Genomic DNA, 24155 nt, shown 5'->3' on the forward strand with positions numbered 1-24155 from the left:
TCTTCCTTCCAGTTTGTTTTATAATTGTGATGTCTCAAAGATATCCTCATAAAACCGACGGGTGGATCTGCAAACAACCAGAGTTTTATCAGAGAGGAAATCCAGATTAAAGTTATTGGAGAAAACATTTGAGTAATGCTCCATGTTACCAAAAAAAAAAAAGCTAAATATAAATATTTATTTTATCTCCATACATACTGCTAATCCTGTAGTTTATATTATTCAGAATATGCAAATATACAGTTCTGGTAAAGTAGGATGTCTTAGAACAAGTAATGAATCCAACCTTGGGAGTCTGCGAGTAATACAAATTGGTTTAGGGGCTGTCATGCTGTACCTTCAACAAGTGCTATATTTCAGGATTCTTTTGGTTATTAGTTGGAAAGGATGGGTGAGGCTTCTGACCAAAGCAATTGCTAACTATAAAACCAGATCAAATAAAGGCTTCAGTATGAAAGAGCACCTTTAAAGTCCATTTGTGAGATACACTGTTCAGCTGTTAAATGTCTTGTAAGTTTTCCAAGAACTTTGGTGAGCTTTCTTAATAAAATCTATATTATTTTCATTGAAGATTAATGATAGGCTTATTAAAAAATCAAAAACTTGGAGAGGCTTTCTGTGATTATGAGCAAGGGTCATCACACTACATTACTTTGGAATGTTTTTATAAGCTCTGTCAGTAGAACTACACTTTAAAAAAAATCTATAGACCAACTTCTTCAAGTCTGTTTTTCATTTTTAAAGGATATAATCTATTTTTTTCTCTTTCGTTTACAAGTATTTGCACAAAAGCAAAATATCATCCAGCCATGTAATACCATTGGGTCTAATTTCATTATCTTTTGTAACTGAACAACCATGGTCAAACTGATATCACTACACAGGTGTAAGACAGGGAAGATTTTGCCTGCAGACAAGCACCGGATTGTATAGAGCAAATGGAGACAGCATGTATGGAGGGAAAACAGACCCTGATCTTCCATTTGGTGGCACAGAGAGGGGCTACTGCCTGTTATTGGTCTGGATAAATACAGGAGAAATGGTGCAGCAACCTGTATCGTGCCAGGGTGTACTTGTGTCTCAGGACGGAAAGCTTTCATAAAGCAGACAAAAGTCCTTTGGGGCTGCTACAGGTAGTAAAGAAGACCATAGAAGGCCACCAGCATGAATCAGGGGATGAACAGTTCTGACTGTCACATGGCAGACAGTCACCAACACAGTGCTTTTAGTGCTGACTGCTGTAGTTTGCTTTTTTTCGGGTGGATTAAAAAGTAGCATTGACTATTGTCATATGCTAGAGCCAAGCAACAAAATAGAGATGTCCAGAACAGGGGTCTGGTGGTGACTTGACATCTCTTTGTAACCTGCCTCCATGATGGAGGAGAGCATTATTCTCTCATTTATTGGGCAGCCATCTATAAGTGTTGTCTCTATCTGTTTAAAGGGACTCAGGATTCAAAAAGTGTCATGGGTAAAAGCATAAGCCAAGTTTTCCATAATGACCAATGCCCAATTTGGGATATTCTGAAAGAAGCTGAAAGCAAAGAAAGTCAGCCTCCTCCAAGACAGCAAAACTAGATACTCAGAATGTAATTAGCAATCTAAAAGTCTTGGTCACAGTGATCTGGATTCATGCCACATTGAGGCAGCACAGTCACAATTATGATTGCTTTTGCTTTCATCCATCAGTCAGTGCAAAGATAGGTATCTCCAGAAAGCAATTCAGGTTGTGCAGGGAATCCAGGTGCTGAAGCAGACTGAATTACTCCTGGTGGTGCCTATTTCTCCAGTAATTAGAAAGGGAACGTACTGCAGCTACAATCCTAACTCAGGCACCTCAAGTAGGTTACCTGAATCCAGGCCTCTGTGTTCAAATATCTTTAATTAAACCTAAGTGACTTAAGAAACCACCTGTAATGGTATGCATATTTTTAAACAACTTCTTAAAGTGCGCAGTTATCAGTCATTGGTAGAGAGAGCACAACATTCAGCCGAGAGAAATTTAAAACAAAGGCTTCTATCACTTTTACCCAGATGAATTAATGTTCAATAGAACTGAAAAGGCAGAAGCACATGTGGACAATTCCTATAAGCAATGGTGTCAAGATATTCCCTTCTATTGCTAAGTGTTTGAGTTTGAAATTAAAGAAGAAAGATAAACATCCTAAAACTTTCTATAAAAAAAAAAAAAAAAAAAAAAAAAGTTTGCTAAAATCAGGGAGAATAACAGTCTTAAAGATATTTCAAAGAGGAAAAATGCAGAGGTGGGTTGTGATTATGTAAAACCTGTGTTATTTTCGAGCATGCAAAATTTTTGTTAGCCTGATTGTTGATAAAAAACATTATTTATAAGATTAAAATTCCCAAACATGCCCTCATTGTTACACTTGCCCTTTTTGAAGGATCTTTCTCCCTCAGTGGAGGAACAGCATGCGCTTTTCATTCTTTGCATTTCCATGCCATGAGCTCTTTAATTCCCTTCCAGTTCCTCCCTCTCCTGATAACTGGGTTCCCCTTCTTTGCCAGTTCAGGCTGTTCGTGTCTGTGCTCCCTGCTTCCTCTTCTCCTCCAAATCAAACATGGTGATGCTCAGCTCCATCTGACCCAGGAGTCTGCGTGCCCCTTTTCTGGCCAATTGCAAACACGTAAGGGAAGCTGTAAATAAAATCGTCTCCACTGTGCAGCTGGTTCTTCAGTCTCTTCTTTCTGTTCCATAACATTTAGGCACTTCTCAGCAAAGACAGCAAGGAACAACCTTTAAAATGCCCAGTTCTTGCCTGCTTTTTATCTGAAATCGGTAACATTCTCTTTATTCTTACCCTGAAATTTTGGAAAGCATTAGGAACAGCATTTAAACATTAGCAGGAGAGATGGAAACAGAAAAATGACATCAGCTAGAGGAATAACACATTGTGAATTTTAAGCACCAATTCCCATACAATTATTTGTGTACTAGGCCTTGAGATGCTGCTCAAAATTGATTCCTTTTATGAAGCATGACTCAAATAATTGAAAAAACTTATTCTTAAAACTCAAAACACACAAGAAATGAAAAGGCAGCTATTTCCACTTCAGAGGTATTTAACTGAAACAAGGAAGACAAAATCTCTTAGCTAAGGCCACACACCTTTCCTTCCTCCAACAAATTAAGTGCCTGGGCATGTGCTTGGCACCAGAACTTGATTGTCTGCACTGTCACGCTGTCAGAATGTCACTGGCTTGGCTTTAGTCTGGGTGAGCTAATATTTCTTTAAAACCATTCCCAAGCACACCTTAGGCATTAGGAGGGATCAGGGACTATTTTTTGCCTGAAATTAGTTTTGTGATGGTGCCCTGCTTTGGACAGTGAGAGAGCTGAAGAGTGTGGATATGAGCCATGCCAGCTGGTCTCAGAGACAGGAAACGGGCACCAGCCTTGTTTAGTTTCCCAGAGGCATAGACACAAAGAATCAGTGATAGACACAGGTCTGGAATGGATCAAATCCATCCATACATCTGAGACTTGTAATTATTTTCATTTTCCAGTCTAAAATCTGTACCTCTGACTAAAAACGCAGTGCTGTGTTGCTTTCCAAACTTGAAACATGAAATAAAAACTGAGAAAAGCTCTCACACTTTGGTTAGCTTTCTCATTATCCGTTAATAATTATGCCACATAGTTCTCCATCAGTGTGGCTATTTCAATGACAATTTGTAATGACAAGTCTGTTCCCTAATACTTCAGGCTGAGATTCAGCGATGTTCAATGTGCAGGAGCTTCTCCTGTCTCCCCCACAGCAGCAAATTCCTGACAAGCTCCTGGAGACTGCAAAATAAAAGCAATTGTAAAGTTCTGTGTGAGAGGTGCTGGGGTCCTAGGCCTTTGCAGCCACTGTTATGCTCTTCCCCTTGGTGACACCAATTCCTGCAAAAGTGACAACATTCTTTGGTCATCATGACAATTTAGCTGGTTTGGTGGTGGGCTCTGAAATCTAGAAGGCAGCAACCTATTATTAACCCTAGTCACATAGTCTAGCAATCATTTTGACTTACTACCAACCTAAGCCATATTTGAACTGCTGACCAAGAAGTGAAAGGCTCTGTATCCTGTTACCAATATCCTAAATCATCTAGCCTCCCCTGCAACTATATTTTTTGGATTATTATGTAGGAACAATAATAGAATACCCCATAAACAGGTTCTTTAGATATTCAAACATGTCAGGTTGTACTTTCTAAATTTTCAGATAATTGTGGAGTAAATATTTGTTAAATGAAGTATTTTACATCTGTCTTGGACCAAAGCGATCTTTCTGTCAGTAATACCACTGAACACTTGTAAAAGTATGCCGGCCATTACAGAGTTATGCGCTCTTGGCAAATACAGTCTTTGAACTCATGTTACTGTGCTGCCAATAAAAAATATGTTCTTTTTTATCAACTGGATGTCTTTCAATTATACAATCATTGTCTGACAGAAAATCAGTTGAAATAGATTTTAAAATAGCTTTTTTTTTTTTTTAATTTCACACCAGTTGGCAAAAGGTTGACATTTGTTTGCCTAACTCTCAAAGAGACATTTGGTGTAGTTCAACAGTACAGAGAAAATACTGTATAAAGATCAAAAGGGAAAAAAAGCATGTACACTTTTCCATGAAAGACAACACGTGGTCCTTACAGAAGGAAATGCTTCATTTCTTTCCCATACATCAGCGCTAGTCCTTCACCTCATCATTATGTTCATCTGCAGGCAAAATGAATGGTGCTGGATCTGGAGGCCTGGGCTGACCAATGTTTTCATAACCCCTTTTAATACTGTCAGAACACAAACAGCAAACATCTAAAAATCAACTGTTCTTATGACCCTGGCCTATTAGAATAAAATAGCTGGATTAATGTAAACTGACATATACACAACCTAACTCAGATTATACTTAAAATTGCTATAAGATCTTTCCTATCGTTGTAATCACTGAAACTCAATGAAATTACTTTTTACTGATTTAACAGCAGCTAACCACCCCCCTTCCCCCCGCCCCCCCCCCAATCCCTCCATTCAGAATTGCACATAACAGAGCAAATGCACCGCCACACTTTATTCATCCCAACATGAATCCTCAGGTACTCAGTATCAAAGCCGTTCTGGGCTCCAGGCACACTTTCCTCATGTTGAGTTTTTCATCAGCCAGCACCCTCAAATCCTTCTCAGGCCTGCTCTCAATCCATTCTCCACCCAGCCTGTAATATATGCACAAATAAATTTTATTTCATCCATCGATTTGTAACTGACAAAATATACTTCCAAAACCAAAGATGTACAGTGTCTACTTTTCTGAAATATATGCACCTCTATAATTTTTACAAGCAGTGCTATTTTCTATGTTTACACTCATTTTCTGAAAGTTACTTTCAGCTATGTCCCTCCTATGAAGAAAGGACACACTTTTATTTTCAGCCATGTAATCACCCTCTCCATCTACTCTTCTTTCTGTGTGCAATTATGCTACTAATTGCCTAAGTGTGACTGCATTGATGTGGAATAATGCACTTGACCACCCTTTATGTAAGTTAAGTTCATTTTTAACAGGGGAATTCTCTTTCTCTTTATGAGTTGTTCCTCTTTGCAGTGCCCAGGAGCACCATGAAACTCATATTTTCTGCCACATCTATTGTCCTATTTACCTGCATTTTAAGCAGTAAATTGCCTAAAATTAGACAAGATGAAGCTGAACCTTAGAGTAACAGTCACTTATGAAGAACAATTATTCCTACCTAGCTAAGAAACCAAGATTACCTCTGACCCTGCTGTTTCACTATCTTGTATAAGTAGAGAATATAGATGACTATATTTGTATTTGAAATATAAAACGTAAACTATCTTATTGACAAGAAAGAGAAATAGACTCTTTTGGAAAGTGATTCACTTCACTTCACTTCACTTAGTGGTCTGTTTCGGTAATTGTATCATAAAAGTCTCTGTTCCTCTCCACTGACTGTAGTAGAAGTTTTGATGATTTGCTCAGGCTTGTCTGCATTATAGATACATACATTTGGCTATATGAATGCTGTCCGAGGTATCTACACCCTTTGACAGGAGGCTTGTGGGATTTAAAAAGCCAGAAGCGTATCGCTCAACCCTCCTGAAATAACACACTGCAGCTCTACCAATAAATCTATAGCCATAAAGGGACCAGCTCCAAACTTTTTCTCATTTGTATAACTTCTCTTCTCCATACCTAAAAAAGCTTTTCCATTTTTCTAATTTACTTGTGTCTTGAATCACTGGAGATCTTACCTTTCTTACCTTTTTTTTTTTTTTTTAAATTTTATTTTATTTTTATGGCATTTGATGTGAGGCAGGCTTCTTTATGCACAGCTCAGTGGTCCAAATGAATGCAGTGGTCACTAAAATAATTATACCAAACAACTAAGTATTGATTAGGCATGTTTATATCACAATAACTCAGCTCAGATACAGTGTAGATGGTAGAAAAAGAATCAAATTGTGCTCTGATTCATTATGTCTCCTACAGGCCTTTGTCATACTTTACTCATTAGATATGAGATGCTCTGTTGATAGAAAAAAAAGGAAGGATACAAATGCAGACCATAATCCTGCCAGGTGCTGAATGGTGTTGAGCATCCAGTGAGGTTTTATAGCTAATGAAAACAATGTGCATTATGCATCCATAGAGACTAAGTTCATATGAAACATGTTATATCTGTATCTGTATAACTTGTGAGGACATGGTCATCAGGTTCTAGGGCAACAGAATGTCTCTAAGAAATTATCCTTCCAGGAAATGCACACTAGAGATGTTCCTTCAAGTCTTTTATTTCCATCTTATTCAATAGTGAATTGACCTGAATGAATTTAATGATAATGAGATATACAGTCTGTGGAATGGGGTTTCTTTCCCTATATCATTGAATAAAGTTCTATTATACGCTGGCTTGCAGTGTCAAGCCTCAAAAAAAAGGCAAAACGTCTTTTTTTTTTAATGAATGAAAATATTAAATATATTATGAGCAACAATTCAGGTAGATTTTTTCATGTATTTTACCAGTGAAAACAAATGAGAACGAAAGTCAAGTAAAAATTTTTTAACATTGATATACTTCTGGATGTTTGCCAACTTTAATAATCTAACCTCTGTTTAAATTAAAATATCGTGTCAGCTTTTAATACAAACCCTACATGAGTTGCAAATTCGCAATATGTGTTAAGTCTAAAAAAATCATCATCTATCATTGCACTATTTCAGCAGTGGCAGCTGGGTGTTTTTAAAAGGTTTCTATGAACACAGATCTTAGTTTAAATGTAATATTATGTTATATTACTCACACTTGAACTGACCTTCATAAATATCAAATCCTTACAATTATAAGTCCTGACATTTAATACTTTCCTGCAGACTAAGCGGGACCATGTTACATTATAAGGTCACTTGTCATCTGCAGCTTTTAGAGAAACTTATCATTTTAATGAAGACACTAACTCAGACACATACAGTAATGAAATTGTAGACAAACATACTTCAGACTGGCTCAAGGGTGTGTATTCTCGCTGTACCATACAGCACTGGAAGACTTTAAAAATGCCTCGCTTGTTCATTGCTCATCTGTATTAACCAGCAGCATATGCTTTGCATTGTTGCCATAGGAAATGACTTCTTAAGTGGTCCTAGTGAACACTGAAGGGTTAATCCTTCGCACTCTCCTGGGATGGAACTAACAGGCTTCCCCAAAGGTCTGCTCTTCCCCAAGCAGTAAGGAAGGAAGCTGTTCTTGCTCCCTTAAGCATTCATCAAAGTAACTGGGCAAAATACCAGATGGATCCAAAAACATGTTGTACCCATAAGCCTAAATTATGCCACTTAACTTTAAGCACTTTACTGAACCACCTACACCTTGTTCTCCCTCTAGAGTCAATGGCAAGTTGGGGCATTTCTGGGCAGCAATTCAACCAGCTAAGAGTGGAATACTTCAAATAAAAGACTGGCAATTCTAGCAAAACCAAGGCCAAAACATGGTTAGTTTCAGTGCATCCACACTTCATCCTACATTGACCACAAACCGTTTGTAATGCCTATAATGTTCAGGTCCAGATAATAATAGAAAAACAGTGCAAGAAAGAGAGATTTTCTTTCACATGTGCTCCACCACAAAGCTGAGTTCCTGCAGATCTTCCTACTATAAATTGATCCTATATTTGCATTTGCTTTTGTATTTGTGAGAGAAAATAAGTCAATAATACAAACAAGCAAATATAGGTAATGTTATATGCGACAGAGTAGAACCGCAAATACAAATATCCAACACACTAAAACTAGAAATGTCATTCCAGATTGCCACTGGCTAGAAGGTGCCCTTCCACAGCAGAGATTATAAACTTTGTGAAACTTTGTACTATCTACCTGTTTTTTACAGTTCAACTTTCAAAAATATTAACCCTCTTTTAGCAAAATGTGAAAAAAAAAAATAACCCCAAAACATAGCTGCTAAATATATGTATGGTCCAAACAAAGAGACCTGAAAGAGAGGAATAAGAGATCACTACTTTTCAAAAAATTTCTTTGCTTTCCAGACCTTCATCTGTCACCAATAACAAGAGTGGAATGGATGACAAAAAAAAACAGAACATAAAGATGTCAGAGATGTGTCCACCACATGAAAGTGATATTCTTTTCACATTAACAAGGCCCATACACTAATAGGCCTTCCAGATGTGCTTAAATTAGTGATAGTAAAGCTTGAATTGGTCCAGAGATGGAGTCACATCAACGTGCAGGCATGATAATCTTTCATATGGTGATCAAAGTGATAATCATTAGCATTTGTATAACATATTGCACTGATAGTGCATCCAACGTTTTTGGAAAGGTCTTGGACCCACGTATACCTTATTGACTTAATGCACCTAAGTGATTTCCTAAGTAAGGATATCAGTCATCTTAGCATCACTCCAAAGTCAATGGAGAGAAAGAATAAGGATATCAGTCATCTTTGCATCACTACAAAGTCAATGGAGAGAAAGAAGTGCCTGAAGGCTACTCCTATACACGGAGCAGGGCATGAACACAGACAGTACAGCATTACCAACCAAATTATTAAATTACTAGTCCATGGAGCATTGTGATCCAAATCAACTTGTACTGTCCCAGACAAATTCCAGGCATAATTTCAGAATTACCACAAGCAAAGATCCTTTTGCCGTTGGCGCTCTGGCTGTGGGCATACTGTTTTGGAGAATAAGGGAATTTATTAATATGGATACTATCAAAGAGTGCCAGCTGGCCTAAAGGCCAAAGAGAGAGCTGATAACTGATAAACAAAGAAAATATAGTCTAGAATTAGGTCTAATACCTAATATCTCTGAGCTGCCTACCGTTCACCTTTACATATCTCAGCAAGTTTGGCACACACCAGTATTCTGAAAACAACTCCTATATATCTAACTTTGAAATATCACAGCAGTGAGCACTATAATGACTCTGTCCCTTTCTGGATCTCGTCCTGAGTATCCAACAACAAGAAAACACATAAGGACAATTTTATTACCTGTGGACCTTGCTTGGTAAGAAGCCCAGTAAGAACAATTGACTGAGTCCTTTTTCATGATCTTCCTTTCCCAATGAATATGAGCTAAATGAATTGATCAGGTAGAAAGCAGGCCCACATTACAGCACTTAACTAAAACTTCAGAGGGAACTACCAAGAAAAAGAATAATAGGTGGACGTGACCTTTTCTTCAAGGATGACATAGCACTGGAGACAGGGTGTACTGACTGGGAAAGCCCTAGGAGTTTATGGTTACAATGTTGTCCCTCAACACTTCATTCATAACAATGTACAAGGCATGATCTAACCCTCAAGTGTGTGATGTATTTCAATAATGAGGACAGATTGTGTGTTCCAGTTCCTATAGGTGATTGATATCTTGGTAACATTATACTGTTGCCAATAAAGCAAGCAAGTCCTTTGCCTGAAACAGTCTTCAGATTAATGTGTATATAGATACTTAGTTAGGACACCGTACAGAGAAAGGGTGGATATGTATTAAATTTTGAATATTTTACATTGTAAATTAATAATAATAATAATAATTCAATTTAAATAAATAATTAATTAATTAAATCTGATCTTCAAGTACACACCAGGTTCTAAATGGAGGCAACCTGTATTATTTATATGAAGAATAACTGTGTGTTGAAACAGAAGAAAGACAGGTAAATCAATGCTGCAGTGTTTGCTGCAGTATTTGTTACAATAAACCTGTGGCTGACATTCTCCTCTAGGAGTTACATCTCCCATAAATTTGAAAAGTCCACCTAAAATGCTGGCTCAGAATAAAAAACAATCAAAATAGTCAAAGGAACTGAAATGAGATGCCTTAGGCTGGAAAAAATCCTACATTGTAGATTCTATTGCAGACTTCCTGATAGTGCTTTAGTTAATTCAATTTTTCAGAGTCATCCAATATAATTTATCTCTGAAGGTGTGACCTTTGTGCTAATAAGGTAATTCAATGTTTATATAACTAAAATCAGCCATACTTTACCGTTTGTATTTACTAGTATCAGTTCATTGTGTTATATGTGAAAGCTGAATTTACTCACACAAGTTGTTTTCCCTTTACTCTACACTAAAATGTGACTGAAGTATGTTGCTTCAGAGGAGAAGCATAATCAGGTTGAAAAATAACAGAGAACTCCAGGAAGAAGCGATAGATGTTTAAAAAAAAAGAACAAATAAACAAAACAAACCACTGAACAGAGAAAACAAAGATTGAGTAAGAGGAAGCAGAGTGGTTATGATAAAATGTATAATGGTCATACAGTGGTTTGACCTTCAACAGTAATACTAGTCATTCTTTTTTTAAAAACAAAAACAAAAACAAACAAACAAAGACTTTAGACAAGGTTATCAGTGACTAAATTTGTAGTAAAAATTCAAATTCCTTTTGCTTTTGCATGGCTAACCCCCTAAGTCTGCTACTGCCAATAATCATTACACATCATCAGACTCTGAAGATGAACAAAATTTCTTCCTTTGTATGCAGTCTAAAAACAAATACTTGTATAACCTAGTGATATTCTAATGATGGCCTTACTTACAATGAGATTGATCAATCAAAAGAGGTTTTCTAGTGTCTTCTTCAGAACATCTCAAAATTACCATCAATGACAAGTGTTTGCCTAGCAGTCATAATCCTGTTATCCAAAATATCACTTGCAGGATACCACTATGACATGTGTACTTAGACATAACTGTTTTTATGGATCAAGGTATGAAAATATACAAAATGGACTTTAAGCATACTTAACCCTGTGTAACCCATCCTCTTCTTTTCTTTTCCCCATTAAGTAGTGATGCTGTGAGATGCTGTGAGATTCTGCATTTCCATTCAAAGCAGAGGACTCTGTGGAGCGCTCTGACTTGTGACCCTTATCCTTGCCACACATCCTTGCTTAGGAGCATGATCACTTTGGACAGCCTGCTGTGCCCCATATTGGGATTTACAGTAGCACAGACTAAATATTACCCATTTAAACTTATACCTATATCCCAAGCAAGCAAAGCTGGAGACATTTCCTTCTCAGCTCCGAATATCAGAATAAACTAACAGGAAATTTTACATATATGTGTGTGTATATATATATACACATATATATATATATATATATAGTATGTTGTTGATCCCTCCTTTACGGTCTACACTGGTGGCAGTATTTTCTGTTTCTAATCGTTGTGGCCTTTATGATACTGTACTTAATGAATTATGCTCCTCAGGAGGAGGTCAGTGAAAGAATTAAGCTAAAAACCCCTAACAGTGTCGTTGGCCAGGAGCCAGCTCTTTCGAGGCTGTGTTTCTGCATGAGGTCTGCCACAGCTGGAGCGAAACGACTTGCAGGTGGCTCAGTGGGCAACAGATCACACAGTACTGCTCTGTCCGCCCCTCGACAGCAAGGAGGGAGTCACCTATGCCTGCCGATGGTGGCTGAAAATGAGCAGGAAATGTCTGACAATCTTGATTAAGAACTCCCAAGCACTGAACTTTCCATAAGGAAAAGGCACACTCAGATCTCTCTGCTTTGACAGTCCAACTTCCAATTTAAAAACTGCTTGGGGTGCAGGAGAAAATGCTAACACTTATCCTTATGATGTTAGGCTGTGGAGACCTTAATGGATATGATATGCATGGCCCAAGTCAGCACACCAAAGCCTGGGTAATGAAGTAGGTATGCTTGGTTTTCCCCACAAGTTTCATTCATAGAGAATTTATAGGTTTTATTTAAAAAGTAGCTGAAACATACTAAGTAATTTTCTGGAGTGTTTTTTAACTATTAATTTCTAAATTACATGAACAGATGCATAGGCACAGTGGAAAATAGCATCAAATGGCTTGGGGGAATGGAGGAGCTCAAAGAGTGGGCCAAATAACTGAGGTTCTACTAAGAGCCTGTTTGGACAACTCCTTTAATCTCCCTGGGAATCCCACCATTTGTCTGTTCAGCTTCATTTTCTTGCAGATAAATCATTTGTGCCTTTAAAAGTATATAAATCTATAGAAATTGAGGAACAGAAAGCTTTTCCACACCTCAAGTCCGCCTTTCCTAGGCACTTCATACACAAAAGCAGGCAGTGGAGCTCCTTCTCTGGAGATATTCAAGGCCCACCTGGATGCTTTCCTGCCCAACCTACTGTTGGGAACCTGCTTTTATCAGGGAAGTTGGACTCAATGGTCTCCAGAGGTCCCTTCCAACCCCTATGATTCTGTGATTCAGTGAGCTGTGGTTGTTCTGCTCTTCCAGCAATCTCAACAGCTGTGTATTTTGCTCATACTCAAAGCTGGTTGTGGTCAACTGAAATGACGACACTTCAGAAAAATAAAAAAACTACGTGTGGCTGTGGGGAGGCCTTTGATCTGTCACGTCTGGATGTCACCGCTGGAAAAAGAGAAAGATAGCTCCTTGTGTCATGTTTCCTGAGAGGAGGCTACCACAGAACCACAGAAACGCTGAGGTTGGAAGGCACCCCTGGAGCTCATCTGGTCCAACCCCTGCTCCAGCAGGGACACCCAGTGCAGGTAGACCAGGACCACGCCCAGATAGCAATGACGTGCTCACCTGCAAACATCCTTAGCAGGGAAACCTAGGGACCACAAAATATGTGGTTTTCTCCAGAAAATACTAAGTCAATCCCATTCTAGAGATGTGAATGCAGTGTGAGGAACAAGCATGCTATCTTTGGTGATGGCAGTCCTTGATTTTGGTGGGAGAACCTTTAAATTTGGGATCAAAAAATAGTGGCAAAGTATTTTCCTGAGCATACCCAAGCTGCAAATGACTCAGGTCAGCACTGATATCATGATCCAGAAAAGAAAAGGCCTTGATTTCTATAATATTTTCCTAATTCTTAAAGTAGCTTCTACTCCTCCTGCAAACTTAAAAAGGAATGGCTTGGCCAGTGGCCTTTTGTTCTTTATCAGCCCTCCTTACAAATTACCTTTATCAAATCATGAACAAGAAACAATACCATGTCACTAAGGTGACAACAGGATGGTTAGAAAAAAAAAAGGGGGGGGAAAGGGGAAAGGGGAAGGGGGAAAGGGAAGGGGGAAGGGGGAAAGGGAAGGGGAAGGGGAAGGGGAAGGGGAAGGGGAAGGGGAAGGGGAAGGGGAAGGGGAAGAAGGGGATGGGGAAGGGGAAGAAGGGGATGGGGAAGGGGAAGAAGGGGAAGGGAGGGGAGGGGACGGGAGGGGAGGGAAGGGGAGGGAAGGGAAGGGAAGGGACGGGAAGGGAAGGGAAGGGAAGGGAAGGGAAGGGAAGGGAAGGGAAGGGAAGGGAATGGAAGGGAAGGGAAGGGAAAATGACAGAAAATGACATATTTGGCAAAATTTAATAAGCACCCTGTTCTTGCTCCTGATTTACCTGCTGAGTTTCACAGCTTTTATAACAGTCTCTTCTCTGTTTCCTTCAGGCAAAGCCATGAAAATTCACATGGACCCAGCCCAAAGTTCCACACATCCAAGAATTTTATTACATTGTAGACGTGCCCACATGAGAGCAAGTCACGCAGAGCCAGAAGAGGCTAACAATAATAGGTGTATTCTTAATTATCTTCACACTGATCTCATGCTGTGGTACATGTAGTACTTACGGGCAGGACAGGCTCTGGGTTTAATGACTAGAAAGGGTGAATGGCACAGTGTGTACAGCAACGAGTCCTCAGCTCTTCCCATCTGGTCTCTAATTCTCATTCCTGCACCCTTGATCATTAACTCTTAATTTATTGCAGTTTAAACAAACAAAAAAAAATTATAATGAGTAACATACAAGCTTATGTTCCTGGTAGCTCTCATTCCCTATAAATTCCCACTACACCTAGGAAACTGTGGTTTGATTTTCTGTGTTGCTAATTGGTGAGCGCAGCCAAAGAAATTGCTAGCAGGTTTTCATCCCTTGAATTTATTTACCACCATGGCAGGGGAAGGGGGCCATTCCTCTGGGAAGGGGAGAGTAACTGGAAGGATTACATTATTTTGACCTTACATTTGAGCTGACATCTAGCACGGTACTAAATCAATGATTTGGCACAGGAGACGGGATTAGCACGGGTGGGTTACACGCAGTGTGCAGGGCTGCAGCTGTCCCGTAGCTACCAGTGGATGTCAGTAGAGGCTCCACTTGCAAAAGAGGCAAATGGAAAGAGACAAAGGAAAGAAAACCCTCCAGGTTCTTTTAGTATAGGCAATGCACAATATACAAGAACTCCAAAATGGCTAAACTCTCCCAGCTAATGATTTAGGAGTACTAGCAAGCAGTAGTACATTACAGGAGAGAGCAAAGCTGGTCGGGCTGCCTGTAATTCTTTATGCTTTCACCTTTCAAAAGCAATATTTTTTCAGTTAATTTAAAAACAATGAACAAAGTCAGGAGGCCCACTGTTGGAATAGTAGTGATGCTGGACGACAGATTAAAAAGAAGCAAAACATATATTATCCTCTCCCTCTCCTCCAGCGGAGCAGCCACTGCTCCAGGGACACTTAAATGCAACAATAAAAAGCGAAGCTCTCTAATTATTGCTTTGCAGGGGTTGGGCTGCAACCTTTTAGTAAAGCAAACAATCTGGACAAGCTAACAGCAAGTTTTTTAGCTAAACTCTTAACAATTTTATCCAGGACAAACAAACAAACAGCACACAAATGGAAAGGATTTCACAAACAGAAAGATCTCCTTTGCTAAATTATGGCCCATCACCTTGTACAGCAAAAGTTGACCTCACCTCCCTAGGGAACATTCCTGGCAGTAGGCTCACTGCTATGAGTGACTGAGCTTCCCCATTCGGGGACAGATTCTGATGCCATCACTTACTCTGAAAAACACGGATCTTATGTGCAATGAGGTGCTACTGCACAAGGGAACAGGCATCTCAGAGAGTAGGCACTTCATCCAAGAAAAGTGGTGGAAATATCATCACTGTAAGGTTTTTCTTCAAAGTAAATGTGGATTTTTTTTGGCTTTTCTATCCTGAAGTAATGCAAAATAAGTTCTTTTATTGGGTAGGAACCTACAGTTATAAAATGTTGCTAGAGGATGAAAGCTTTCCAAGGCCCTAGCTGGTAGAAAGCACTGTCCTGTGACATAAGGACTGATAATTCCTCTTAGTTATTCTAGTTTGGGTGGATGCTGTTTGGTTTAACATTTTCTGCTTTTTTAGTCTGCCCAGATTGTAAATATGAATTATTATAGCTCATGTGGTCACTAGAGCTGTTCAACTACTTCAGTTTATTTATTTATTTTTAATCAGAAAAATGCCAGTCCTAGAAACCAACATGTTTCATGATAGCATACAAGATTAACAAACTTTTGTTGGGAAAATTTCTTAGGTCCAGGATGGAATTTTTGGTCAAAACCACAAAGAGAGACAGAGAAAGACCTACCTCATAATAACAAATACCATGGTGATCATCTTTCCTCATTAATCATTTCTTCTAATCAGGCTTCTAATTATTTTTCAGCCTAGTTTCCTACACAAATGAAAGTTACATAATTGTAGGATTGTTTACCTCGCAGACCTCCCTTAAAAACATTTGAGCCCATCAGCCAAATTCAGTATTTGCAGAGGTTTCTCTGTGCTGTTGGGGTGTCTTGGAGAAATTGAGGTCTGAGCAGAAGAGAAGGATCCAGCCAGTCTACCCACTGTGGGAAAGTCTTCAGCATGAGAACAGATGTGATGTTTCCTTGCTAGCTTGGGAAAGAGTCAGGCAGATGTGAGGCATGGAGTGAGAGATGCTCCAAAGATACTGAGGGGGAGGTGATCACAGACAGAAATGAAGGAAGAAAGATAATTGCAGTGGATGACTGATGAGAAGAGGCACATGACTCGTCCATAGGAAACTTGAATGCCCTACTAGTTTTTACCAGAGCAACTTGCATTATTTTTCTCCCTTCTGCCAGTATTTTATTGGTAATGCTGTTTTCAGACCTGAGTAGCATGGGGGAGAAGACACAGAACTACACAAAGAAGATCCACTACTTTTTTTTTTTCTGTGTCCCAAACTAATTTTCTGTATCATTTAGCACTGCTCCTTGAGAGCAATCCCTCTCTGTTTCAAATGTTTTCTAATTTTATTTTCCCTATGACTTTTAGCTTGATTTTTTTTTTATTATCTTTGGTATTCAGGGCAATATCTCAGGTACCCTGGAAACATTACCTTCTGCTTTTCTAATTCTTTTGATTTCTTCTCATACGAGAGGAATCTCACATCTGAGCTGTGTTCCTCTTTGGTTATTTCTTCCCTCACTTTCTGTAGATGAAGGTGTACATGCACTGCAGACTGTGAAGCATGAAGAGACATCAGCCAGAGGTATAGCAGCATTTTAGACAGGAGAAATAGGAACCTGAGAGACCAGCCATGTCTCACTGGAGAAAGAAAGCAACAAGCCTTTTATTTAACATGAATGAGGAAGCTTCTGTGGAAAAACACTGGAGAAAATTATTTAAATGAGCAGGTGTATTGCTGTAACTCAAACTGTTTTGATACCAGTTTAGCCACAGAACAGGGTGTTCAGCCTGGATTCACCCTCCAAGGATTTACATGTTAGGAGCAGATTTTGCACGCTAGGCTGAGCTTCAGTCAGCTACAAGATACACTCTCATCAGGGCCTGAGCTAGCTTATTTAAAAGTGTGATTGACATATGTTGGCATCTTCAGAGGAAGCCAGATAAATATGAAATAGGCCTAGAGCCTACTCCCTGGTTCATCTGAAAATATTTTATCATTGGAACAGGATTTTTCTTGTAGCCCTCAGCACTAGAGTGGGTGCATTGTCTCTCTTAAGTAAACTACATTATCAAAGGGATGTGCAAACCCAAAATAACAAGAAGAGAGAATCAGCATTCTTCATAATGAGTTATTTTATAGGGTGTTGCCCATCTTTAGCTTCGGTGTTCTGGTAATTTGACACATGGAATAATACCAGTTAGTAACTTTGGCTTTGAATGTTGTTATTTTATGTCTTATGAAAAGTTAATTGCATCTTAGACACAGTCAAAAAGGAAAAAAAAAAAAAACCTGTGATATGGGACAGAGTTCTTTATATTGCTGCTTTCTATTCATTCAGCCCAGTCCATGCTAGACCAAGCAGAACTGCAAATGAGACAAAAAAAAAAAGTGAACACAGCAGGTGTAACAGAGAGCTCAGAACACAAAAGGGTGCTATCATTTTATAACATGAGCTAGCCTTCCATAGCGACCTGAAAAGAATGTGGCCTTTGAAATAGCTTCACTAGAATTAGTAGCCTTTCAGGAAATATTACTATTGTTCTGAATTCCACTCGAAAATTTAATTTGCCCCCTGTTATTTTCAGGCAAATTCCAGCAGAGCTTTATTCTATGAAATCTGCGTAGGTGCATACGGAACGTCGCCTTGACTCAGGAAATTCATATGCCTTTGTGCCCAGAATGATCTACTTAGCATGTGTTTATTTATCTGCTCATGGAGAGAGCTTTTGCAGATATAATTTACTTTTAGGTGTGTGTGTTATATATTGAAATCATATGCATGCTACAACTACATTGTATTATACTATAAAATGCCTAATTAACTAGGAAGTATTTAAATGTTAGCTAGCAAGTATTGAAATGTGAAACTTCAAAGTCTGGGCTTAAGAGCATGTACAATACCAGTCCTTCAGTATAGAAAAAACCATGACATGATGCAGATTTCATACAGACAATATTCCAGAAAAGCAATTGCCTCCTGACTAGAAGTCAGATTTCAGTTCTGACCGCTCTTCTTTGAGGAGCGTAAATCAGGTAGCTCTGAGCTGAATTCACTGGTGGCTATCTCAGACAAAGGCAGCCAGATGTTATTAAGGATGTCTCCGTCATCCTTCCTGCACTGTGCTGGGAAGGAGGGAAGTCTGGCTGAGTCCGTGGCTTTGGCAATCAGGAGGTGTGTGGAGACCTGCTCAAGGTTGTTTTACGCCGGGTTATCCAGAGACCTTTGACAGCATGAGATGTCTGGTGTGTCACCGCTCATTCAAGCGTGTCCCCATGGGCTGGAATCACACCTCAAAACCACACTGAAGACACAGCCAGGACTTCAAAGCCAGACAGTGTGACTGATGGAAATGAGACATTTAAATGCACACGCACTGCTAAAGGGCAGCGGCTTCAGTTGCAGATAGTACGTCCTTTTAGTTTACTCAGACCTCCATGTTTAATAGGGAAAAAAAAATAGATTTTTCACCCACTAACAAATATCTGTTTAAACTATTTTATGAAGCTAACCTTTTTTTAATAATATGAAAAATACTAGTTGTGGGATTGAATTTCAGAAATAAGTAGCCATTTTTCTGCACTGAAGGATGCCAATGTTTAGTTAAATATGTCAATAGAAATGACAGTCTAGCTATATGGATCATCTGTGTAATTCTGAAATTTACTACTTTACTTTATAAACGTAAAACTGATTTTGCATTGGATTCTGATGAGATCAGCTAAACAGTGAAATCTCTCATTCTAGATAAACATGAAGGTAAAAAGATCATTCATTTATTGTTTTGAAAGAGTAGGTATTGTATTTTTCTTTAGAGAAATATTCAGCAAATATAACTGCTCAAAATTATTGTGCAATAAGATTACTGAATTTTTATTTTTGTGTCACGTTAACTTAATTTTTTGCTATCTGAAGTGATCTTCAAAGGGAATTGTGAAAGTCTTTTCTTCCCAGTTGTACAACTTTTCCAGTTATGATTGGCTACCAGCAGTCATGCTGTGTTATTTCATATTGCTGTGTCTGACAAAAGGTAGCAAAATATGACAGAATACAAGACATGCCACAAATTCAGGAGCTGAAATACACATTTCTGAAAAAAAAAAAATATATACATATATAATATATATAAGTATTATGTATATAAGTATATAAATATTATGTATGTAAGTATATATATATATATAAATATGTGTTACCAGTTTGCTGCAAAATCTTACCAAGCAGCAAATATGTGACCAACTAGTTAATGGCTAATTTGGAAAGGAACGTGTACCACTTCCTTCCTTCTCCACACAATTAGTGGTTGAGAGAGGTCTATCAGCAGGGGAAGAAAAATGTGAAACTAAGGGTAAGAAAGTCCACAAGAGCTGCATACATGGCCTTCACTTTGTTTTGGGTTTTGGTTTTCTTTATTTTCTTTTTTTTTTTTTCCTCTGCAGAGATAAATTAATAGATCATGACATTTTTCCTTTTTTTGTGGAAAATGTGGGTCCAAAGAGATTGGACATTTTATGACTTCTAATCAATTCCAACTAATTGTTCATTAACCAGAAAAAAAAAAAAAAAAAAAAAAAAAAAAAAGAGGAACAAAGTACTGGAAAATACCCTAGAAGTTGAAAGATTTCTGGATTGGACATTTTATGACTTCTAATCAATTCCAACTAATTGTTCATTAACCAGAAAAAAAAAAAAAAAAAAAAAAAAAAAAAAGGAACAAATTAATGGAAAATACCCTAGAAGTTGAAAGATTTCTGGATTTCTGGTTTCCCGTTTGTTACGACTTTTATCTTTGAAATATATTTCCAATGCATTATTTCTTCAAATGTCAAAAAATGTCTTAGAAATCCAAATAATTCATTTCAAGTGCAACAAAGCATTTTTGACTCTGAATATTTTCTACTTTTTCTGTCTGAATAAAAACAAAATAATTTAAACTGCTTTGACTCAGAATTATTTCTGTGTTTTCCAAACTGCCAAGCTAAAACAAAATCCATTATTTTCACTGTAATGTATTAACACATACATAACTCTATCTAGCTTTTCTGTTGGATACCTGTCAGGAAAAGCAGGTGAAAATTCAAATTGAGTCTGTAAAGGGACAAAAAAGGTACAGATTAACCAATAATCTGTGATAGATATATACATAAATTTGGGGGAGCATAGCTTGGAAAATAGCTTTTTCTCAAAAGAGCTTGTTAGAATTTCTGATAGAAATGATATAAAAAAGCAGAGCACTTATGGGCTTTCTCTGACTTGATTGGAATTAAAACCCAATAACAATATGACAAAAAGCACCGTATATATACATACCTGTAATTTGATTATACTCAAGTGTTACCTTTGTTGTAAAGTTTTGCTGTAGCACAAGCAAAGGACAAATTTTCCAGCCACCTGGAGAGACGCTTACCCCTTCTCCCTTTCTCTTGTAGTGAAGTCACTGCTCACTCATCACTACAATATTAATGCTATAACCACAATAAAGCTTGTAATAATCAAGGTAGATAAAAAAAAAAAAAAAGTAATTCTTAATAACTTAATTTGTCTTTTCATTTTCTTCACTGGATAGAGAGGATATTTACAGTTTAGGAAGGATTAAATTTCCTACCTAAAGTTGCTTGGTGAAGCTTGGCAAAACTATGAAGAACTAGTGGGTCTACCCCTTTCCAGTCTCCGACATTTGTGCACATCTGATCAATTTTCTTTCTGAGGTATGTGGCAGAATACGTGCAGTGTGCACATATATGCCCTAGTTATAGCAATTTTGATAGCACAAGGTCCATGCACCAGATAAGTTTATAGATCCACTTGCCACTAACTCTGGGATCCATGCTAACCTTTGGATATGTCTTCCTTATGCACTAGGATGTGAGACAAATCTTCTAGACTTTGTTAGATCCAGAATCAGCAGCAGTTCAGCAGTTTTGGGACAGAGCACAGTACAAGATGATGAGCCCAGCTTCTCAGTGGCAGAGACACACTTGGCTCTAATGCGACTCCCCTGCTTTTAGATCTGACCTCCTACCTTCTCAACGGGCTAGACTGGAGGATGTGCTTGTATCAGATGATGTAGGGCCTACCTTAGGTGTCTCTGGACATTGCTCCAATGCCTTCGTACACATCCTGTGTGAGACACACCTCCAGTCCTTATGCCTGAGCTTCTTCTTCCTGTAGGCTTTGCTCCTGGTCTTGTCTTTGCTGATACACAACTAAGTCCCAGCCCTCAGAAATGTCCCTTGGCAGTGACTAATGTACTACCATGGGCATAGCCATGGAATTCAAATTGCCACATCTTTGTAGCACTTAGCTGATCTAACACATCTAATCCATCAGACAAATGTGAAGTCAATTTGTACATCTGCAGTGGCCATTTGCTCAGGATATCTGAGCACAGGGCAGCTTCACTGGAGCTATTGCAGCTTCTCCAACAAGCCTGCCGATTGCCTGGAATTCCTAGAGTAACAGCCAAAAAAGCAGCAGGATGGTAGATAATGTATAACGATCTGCTGCCAAATATGGTGGAGTTGGCACCTGTGACTTTGGCTCAGTACTTCAGTTCCCACTGTGAAGATCAGTGATTATTGCTTTAATAAGCAGTTCTTAAGTGAGGTACCTGATATCTGTTGTTGCAAGAGCTGGAGTGCCAATGGAACAAAAGATGGGGAAGTTATAAAAAAATTAATCCTTGGGGCTCACCATTCAATTTACCTTGGATTTTATTATTCTTGGAAAAAAAAATCTTTCAGTTATTTCACCAAAAAACAGTACACACAAAGAGATTTCTCAGTGGGTTGCATATTGGGTGAAATTTAACAAGTCGCCAAGAATGCCCAGATTTCTGAGTCTCATTTTACAAGAATCAAAACATCAGAATGTCTCCAAAACTTGATTCTAACCTGTTCACAACTGCACAATACTGTTCTCCAAAGAAAGAGACCACCATGGCAGTGGCTCATGACTCACTGATGCCACCAGGACACCAAAAAGATTCTTATTCAAAATCTCCATTAACGCCCCAGTCTCTTTTAACTACAGAAGTGGGCACACATTTATACTAACATGTTAAAGGTAGGTCAGTTCTGTGCAAGGTTCCTCAAAGTTTATTAATGTGACGTTCAGCAACAGGACAGTAGTTTCACATTTAGAACATTAACTGAGACTCAACTGTAAACAGTCTACATGTAATTCAAGACTCTCTGTCTTTGAATCTGTCCCATGTTTTCAAATGTGTGTAGATTAGTGAACTATTTTATATGACTCACAGTCTAGTAATTGGTCACATATTTTTCAGTTAATACATATATGTAACTAGAACATCAAGTTTGGAGAAATGGGTAAAAGTCTTTTTTTTATAAAAAAAAAAAAAAAAAAAAAAAAAAAAGCAGTCTTTACAAACAGAAGTTGGATCTTTCTGAAACAAATGTCTCTTTCTGAAACAAAGATCATATTCTGTAGTAAAGTAAAATTTCAAAACAATATGACTTGTGGCATATGTAACTATTATTCCCTAGTCCTGTGCAAGTCTCTAGAGAATGTTGCCATTACTAAATGGTGAACAGAAGCTTACAAAGGTAGGTTTGTCTCAGGCTTACCAGCAGATGGAGTTGGAAACAGGGTCTTGACATGCATGATCATTAACTTGCATAAGGTTCTTTTCTGGAATAGCAGCACATAGCTGGTGTACTACTGACATCTCAATTTATAACAGAACATGCAAGGTATAAGTGGAGAGAGATTTTTTATTCAAACGCAAGTGAGAACACCCTTATAAGTGTGGCATCTGTGCTGAAATAGCTAACACAATGTGGAAAAGGTAAGAAAAAGGACAAATATGGCTTTTTCCATTCACAAGCAACTGACTGGCTCATGAAAGTGATGTATAAGGCTTTAAACTACTTCCAGAGAAAGTAAGCTTCTAACAAAAAAAGCACCCTGCCAAGGAATACATTGTCACAGATCCTCTTTACATACAGCTAATCATTATAGTGAAATTCTCTCTGACTTATCTACATTAATAAACTCAATGACAAACATGTTATTTGGAATGTTTGGGACTGAAAACTCTAAGAAGTCATTTAATGAAATCAAGAAATTAAGAAGATTTGGGAAAAAAACTTACATTTCCCCTTCTTCCACCTTAGTTCATGATGCTTCAGCTGTAGGCCTAGATGTTTCTCACCTAAAAAAATAATGAAACAAAGAGGCTAATTGCTTCCACTTTCATGAAACATGTGAAACAAGACTCACCCTCTGACTACTGCATTTTGGTATGAGGACATTCCATGAGTCTTTACATTGGAAGAAGCTGTTCTGATTGCACACCACAAACCTCTCGTTAAAATTCTTGGAGCAGAAACTGATTATCTGGCTGATACATTACAGAAGTGGACATTGCGGCAAACTTCTTATCATTATGCTATCATGGCTAAGATATCTGAAAAACAACCTAAAGCTGTACTTTTCCTGTTGACTATTAGAAGTGGAAAGCTTGCCTCAAAGAATCCTTTCCACATACTTCTCTCGCCTCCCTCCCCTTCTGGGGAAGTGGGACCGTGTACCTTCAAATGAGTCACAGCAAAAGTGGAAAAAGTCCTGCTGTCCTGCAGCTCGTGTAGGCTTTAAAACCTGGGCAAAGTAGGTGAGAAGTGTTGCCATCTGGACTGGCAGTTTTTTACACTCACTTTGTACAGGTGCAAATGGTTACAAGGTGCTGGGCAGCCAAGGAGCAAGATCATCCGGTTCACAAAGACTGAAGAATTTGTGTACAAACCAGACAAGCTATCCTGCTCACCAGCAGCCCCCAGATGTACTCAGCCAGTCACTGCCGCACTGGCTCCCTCCAGGTGTTCTGGTAAATAGGTAGGAACAGGGCCAGGGACAACCCAGCCA

General features: G+C 38.4%; 1 long non-coding RNA gene across 2 annotated transcripts; it reads right to left on the reverse strand.

Annotated features, from left to right (window-relative positions):
* Positions 1–1017: 1017 nt before the first annotated feature.
* LOC121068400 lies at positions 1018–23463 on the reverse strand. 2 transcript variants are annotated; one of them, XR_005818849.1, is made up of 4 exons: positions 23386–23463; positions 22859–22922; positions 5066–5217; positions 1018–2820 (listed from the first exon to the last, which is right to left on the reverse strand). It is a non-coding gene; the product is annotated as an uncharacterized LOC121068400 (long non-coding RNA). The 2 variants fall into 2 exon arrangements; XR_005818850.1 differs by lacking the exons at positions 22859–22922; positions 23386–23463 and adding an exon at positions 15926–16375.
* Positions 23464–24155: the final 692 nt, after the last annotated feature.

The sequence above is a fragment of the Cygnus olor genome, chromosome 3 (assembly GCF_009769625.2).
Source record: "Cygnus olor isolate bCygOlo1 chromosome 3, bCygOlo1.pri.v2, whole genome shotgun sequence".
NCBI classification, from domain to species: Eukaryota; Metazoa; Chordata; class Aves; order Anseriformes; family Anatidae; genus Cygnus; species Cygnus olor.